Source organism: Chlorocebus sabaeus, chromosome 17, assembly GCF_047675955.1.
Source record: "Chlorocebus sabaeus isolate Y175 chromosome 17, mChlSab1.0.hap1, whole genome shotgun sequence".
Lineage (NCBI taxonomy): Eukaryota > Metazoa > Chordata > Mammalia > Primates > Cercopithecidae > Chlorocebus > Chlorocebus sabaeus.
The window spans coordinates 14,932,877-14,938,931 of NC_132920.1; the positions used below are offsets into that span (position 1 = coordinate 14,932,877).

The window sequence follows — 6,055 nt, forward strand, 5'->3', positions numbered from 1 at the left end:
AAACCGGTAAATTTTATGTTATGTGTATTTTAAATAAATAAATAGTGGGGGAACTGCCTTGGGGCCCAGTCTTAGCCAGAACACCTCATAGCACACACATCTCCACTCTCCATAGGAGGTGAGGTTTAAAGAGACCTTCAGTCACTGTACTAGGGAGACTCTGAAGGCATAGAATAGGGGCGAGGTCCAGTTTTCTCAGGTAAGGATACGTGGGGAAGTGATGAGCACAATAAACCGTATAAATCTTTGCTGTCCAACAGAATTTTCTGTGAAGACAAACATGTTCTCAGCCATCTTCATTTCCAGGGCCACTCACTGGGCACTGAGCACTCAAAATGTGGCAAATGTGATGGAGGTGTTGTGTTTTTCATTTCATTTCATTTTAATTATTTTATTTTATTTTTATTTATTTTTTTGAGACAGAGTCTCACTCTGTTGCCCAGACTGGAGTGCAGTGGTGTGATCTTAGCTCACCGCAACCTCCACCTACCAGACTCAAGCGATTCTCCTGCCCCAGCCTCCCAAGTAGCTGGGATTATAGGCTCACGCCACTACTACCCGGCCAACATTTTAATTATTTTAAATGGAAGCAGCCACATGTGCCTGGTGGTTATCATGTGGGCAACACAAGGCTGGACAGTTACAGACAGCAGGCCCTGTCTGGAGCACACAGCAGTGCTGTTGGCTCAGCAGCCACAGTGGTGGCTGCCCTCTTGGGAGAAGTCGCCTACTGCCCCCAGGGCTCCACCATCACGGAGTGACTCCACTCTCCTCTGCTCATGCCTCCAGAACAAACCACATCCAAACTTTCCCTTACTCTTGGCTTTTTCTCTCTTTTGCTCACTGTTGCCTTTGGAAGATCCTTTTGTTTGAATATCATCTATATAGCTGGCCCAGTCAGTGTCCCCCAGAATCTATTCAAATATGTCTAAGCACTTTGAAACTCAACACCTCACAAAGCATCCTCAGTCTCTAGAGCAATCCTCCTGCCTCAATCTCTAGAGGAGCTGGTACTACTCTAGACTACTTTTTTTCTTTTTGAGACAATAGTCTCACTCTGTTGCCAAGGCTGGAGTGCAGTGGCACGATCTAGGCTCACTGGAACCTCTGCCTCCCGTGTTCAAGTGATTCTCCCGCCTCAGCCTCCTGAGTAGCTGGGATTACAGGCGCGCAACACCACACCCAGCTAATTTTTGTATTTTTAGTAGAGACAGGAGTTTTACCATGTTGGCCAGGCTGGTCTCAAACTCTGACCTCAACTGATCCGCCCACCTCGGCCTCCCAAAGTGCTGGGATTACAAGCGTGAACCACCGTGCCCAGCCATGAAAGCTATTTTGAACTTCCAAAGATTATACTGTCCATTGATAATGGGAGCGCCTAAGTGCCCTGGTGTTATGGCCCCAGTCAGCACGCCATCTAAATGCTGAAGATAATAATCTTGCTTCTAATAGGAACCCCTTGAAAAGGAACCCTGTTCAATGCAGTGTTGCATTAAATGGAATGGCTTTTGAATAGGCAAGGCTCTATTTCTTTATGAAGAAAATCTCTCTGTGAAGCACCGTCTCCCTGCAGTGACATATTCGTGTATTCAACCGGATGCTTCACTGGTTTTTTGTGTGTGTAAGCTGAAGCTGAAAATACTTTACTAAATATAAATATCTCTATATGGTTATAGGTGATTTTCCGCCTATTTTCTCCCTTTTATCCATTTCCTCTTTCTTGTCGAGTTCTCACACCTACCATTCAGGGGATATCTCTTCTTTTTTTATCACTTGTCTAGCTTTCAGTATTTGTCAAAGACCTAGTGTAACCACTGGACCTTTTGTGGGTTTTTTGTGTTTGTTTTGTTTTTGTTTTTGTTTTTGAGATGGAGTCTCACACTGTTGCCCAAGCTGGAGTGCAGTGGTATGATCTTGGCTCACTGCAAGCTCTGACTCCCAGGTTCACGCCATTCTCCTGCCTCAGCCTCCCAAGTAGCTGGGACTACAGGTGCCCCTCACCATGCCCGGCTAATTTTTTGTATTTTTAGTAGAGACAGGGTTTCACCGTGTTAGCCAGGATGGTCTGGATCTCCTGACCTTGTGATCCACCCACCTCGGCCTCCCAAAGTGCTGGGATTGCAGGCGTGAGCCACCGCACCCAGCTGACCCCTGGATCTTCTTAATGGTTTGAGAATCCCTTCAAAAATCTCCAATAATAATAAGCACCATTAGCTGGGCATCCTGGGCACCAAGTGTAGGTTAAAAATGTGCATTTATATGCCTGATATTATTTCATTTGTAATCAAGATGTATTTGTAGACGAGAAGTTGTGTCCAAATCATCAGTTATCAAATATGTTGGGGCTCAGGAAACAGTACCCCAAAATACGGTGCTTTGACCTGGAGAACTAAACAAACAGCTTCAAGGTCTCTCTGACCTCCTTCAGCCCTGTTCCTCCATGTTCTGCCTCTCTCAAAGCACAGAAGGAAGCTGTTCTCTGAAGTCCCCTTATCTGCCTAGAAACTAGACCCCCAGAGAGAAACACAATTGCCTTCAACACCTTCCCTGAAATTTCATTATCCAGAGAAAATTAAAACTTATATCACAGAGGAGGAGACTAAAGATTACACACCGGAAGCCAGACTAACTTCATCCCAAACTGTTTTTAGGTTCCATTCCGTTCCCAAAGAGAACTATGTATTAACCATTGTCTACACACTGGGGGCATTTATTCCCCCTAAAAAATCATTTGCTACACCTTAAATTGTTACACACCCCCAGCTTCCCTTCTCCTATGAAGATGGGTATAGAAGCATCTGGCCCTCATGGGGTTATTGGGTAATCATTCTTCAATTCCCCCATGCTAGGCATGTTAAACAAACCTATAGGCCTTTTCTCCTATTAATCTGTCTGTTGTTAGATCATTTTCAGTGAACCTTCAGAGTACAGAGGAGAAGCTTTTCCTTGGCCCCTACATCAGTCAAATAATAAGGCAAAGCAAAGAGATTTGCAGAAAGAAGTCATATCGTGTTTTAATACTTTTTTTTTTTTTTTTTTTTTTTTTTTTTTTTTGAGATGGAATCTTGCTCTGTCACCCAGGCTGGAGTGCAGTGGCCAGATCTCGGCTCACTGCAAGCTCCGTCTCCTGGGTTCATGCCATTCTCCTGCCTCAGCCTCCCAAGTAGCTGGGACTACAGGTGCCCGCCACCATGCCCGGCTAATTTTTTGTATTTTCAGTAGAGACGGGGTTTCACAGTGTTAGCCAGGATGGTCTCGATCTCCTGACCTCGTGATCCACCTGCCTCAGCCTCCCAAAGTGCTGGGATTACAGGCGTGAGCCACCATGCCGGGCCTCGTGTTTCAATACTTGTAAGAGTTTCATGGTTGTAAGAGAGAAACATTCTCTGAAAAAGGATGCAGATTTAAGTTCAATTCAAGTGTCCTTTGGAATTAAACGCAAAAAACATTTCTATCACCTTAGGAGCCAAAGAAATACAAAATACAATGAAACGACCTCAGTGGACATGTCAGGCTTCTTCAAGTACACCATGGATGTCCACCATGTGGGAGCACCTTGAGTCAGGATCCCTGCCATGGACTGTTCCGAGGGCTCCACACGCCCCGTCAGGATGTACAACAGAAATGCTTGCAGGGTGCCCGCTCAACTCTCCCACCTTCATCAGTCAAGTCTGAGAACATTTTCCCAAACTCGCTCTAAGCACACAACAGTTTGTGTAATGGGTCAACACCTTTCAATGCTAGGAAGATTTAGAATCTAGTATAAAAACTGTGGGCGGGCGCTGTGGCTCATGCCGGTGATCCCAGCCCTCTGGGAGGCCAAGGCTGGTGGATCACTTGAGGTCAGGAATTTGAGACCAGCCTGGCCAACATGGTGAAACCCCATCTCTACTAAAAATACAAAATTAGCCGGGCATAGTGGTGCACCTATAATCCCAGGTAGTCGGGAGGCTGCGGCAGGAGAATTGCTTGAACCCAGGAGGCAGAGGTTGTAGTGAGCTGAGATTATGCCACTGCCCTCCAGCCTGGACAACAGAGCAAGACTCTGTCTAAAAAAAATCAAAAAATAAAATTAAAGGCAAATATTTTTGTGTTAGGAACTCAGCTGATACATTCGGTGTTTTAAAATTTTACAACGTTTAAGATAATATAGCCAATTAGAATAACAGTTCAGCTTTATAATTTCAGTTTAGAGTGTGTAGTTGATAAGTGATTTAGGCTTATGATGTTAAGTTGAAATCTTACCAAGTGCTTATACACTACTGAAACATTTAAAAAGCACTTAAGGTCCGCCATATTTATATGTTTATTATATTTGTAAAAACTACTTAAATGCTTAAAAATTTTGTCAGATCATTTAGGTGCTGAAAAAGGAAATATAATGTGTTAAATTTATAAGTGCAGTTTAAAATACATAAAGGAGTTCAATTAACTGAGTTTATGAATTGGAACAAACATAATTCAAAGTCCCCTTAAACTTGATTGTTGAAACATGCTAGTATGATAGCTAGAATAGGATTCTTAAATTGAACTTAAAATATAAGAAGGATCTAGATTTTTGAATTTGTAACTGCAGTCAATAAAATGGTTTGGGGTTTTTTCTTTTCTTTCTTTCTTTTTTTTTTTTTTTAATCATTTGTTTTCTAGAGACAGGGTATCTCTCTCCCAGGCAGCAGCACAGGTGCGCAATCCTAGCTCACTGTATCCTCAACCTCCCGGGGCTCAAAGATCTCACCTTAGCATCCTGAGTAGTTGGTACTACAAGCAAGCACCACTATGCCCTACTAAATCTTTTCTTTAGGGGGCTTTCCAGTGAAGACTGGAAAGCCTGCTAGACAAACTTTAAAAGAACTGAGGCCAGGCGTAGTGGCTCACACCTGTAATCCCAGCACTTTGGGAGGCTGAGGTGGGCAGATCGCGAGGTCAGGAGATCGAGACCACCCTGGCTAACATGGTGAAACCCCATCTCTACTAAAACTATAAAAAAATTTGCTAGGCATGGTGGCACATGCCTGTAATCCCTGCTACTCCAGAGGCTGAGGCAAAAGAATCACTTGAACCCGGGAGGTGGAGGTTCGGAGGTTGCAGTGAGCTGAGATCACATCACTGCACCCTAGCCCAGGCAACAGAGCAAGACTCTGTCTCAAAAAAAAAAAAAAAAGAACTGAAAGATTCCATCTAATTTTTTTTTTTTTTTTTGGTAGAGATAAGGTCTCCTATGTTGCCCAGGCTGGTCTCAAACTTCTGGGCTTAAGTGATCTTCCCACTTTGGCCTCCCAAAATGCTGGGATTACAAGCATAAGCCACTATACCCATCCAATAAAACGTTAATTCCTAAAATTGAAATAAATTTCAGAATTGCCTTTAGTATGGGAGAAAAAAAAAGTAGCCATTGAGGGTATCCAAAAACTTCAATATAAGAGATCAGGCTTGGGGGCCTCCTCCTGACCTCTAAGAATGAGTCCTGGCCGGGCGCGGTGGCTCACGCCTGTAATCCCAGCACTTTGGGAGGCTGAGGCGGCGGATCACGAGGTCAGGAGATCGAGACCATCCTGGCTAACACGGTGAAACCCCGTCTCTACTAAAAATACAAAAAATTAGCCAAGCGTGGTGCAGGGTGCCTGTAGTCCCAGCTACTCGGGAGGCTGAGGCAGGAGAATGGCATGAATCCGGGAGGCGGAGCTTGCAGTGAGCCGAGATTGCCCCACTGCACTCCAGCCTGGGTGAAAGAGCAAGACTTCGTCTAAAAAAAAAAAAAAAAAAGAGTCCTAAGGACCCCCAGACCCTACTCCAACAGCATGAGGACTCCTGTTACCACAGCAACTGCCCCATGGCATCACTGTCCATGCCAGAATCCTCCTCCTCTCATCCTGGGAGGGCTCTCGGCGGGAGTGTGAGAGACAGCATCCCGGCAGGGGCACATCAAGGGTTCCCAGTGCCTTTCCTAGAAGCGAAATTCCTTCCCCGGGGCTCATGGACCAAAAGGTTTCCTAAAGCCTGGGGGATTCCTAAGGCACCTAGAGATGAGGGAGACTACAGACATAGCGGAGTTTAC

At 44.8% G+C, this 6,055-nt stretch overlaps 1 non-coding gene across 1 annotated transcript; it reads right to left on the reverse strand.

Annotated features, from left to right (window-relative positions):
* Positions 1-4,800: 4,800 nt before the first annotated feature.
* On the reverse strand, positions 4,801-4,863 carry LOC119626934 (U7 small nuclear RNA). The gene has a single exon (XR_005243106.1). It is a non-coding gene; the product is annotated as a U7 small nuclear RNA (small nuclear RNA).
* Positions 4,864-6,055: the final 1,192 nt, after the last annotated feature.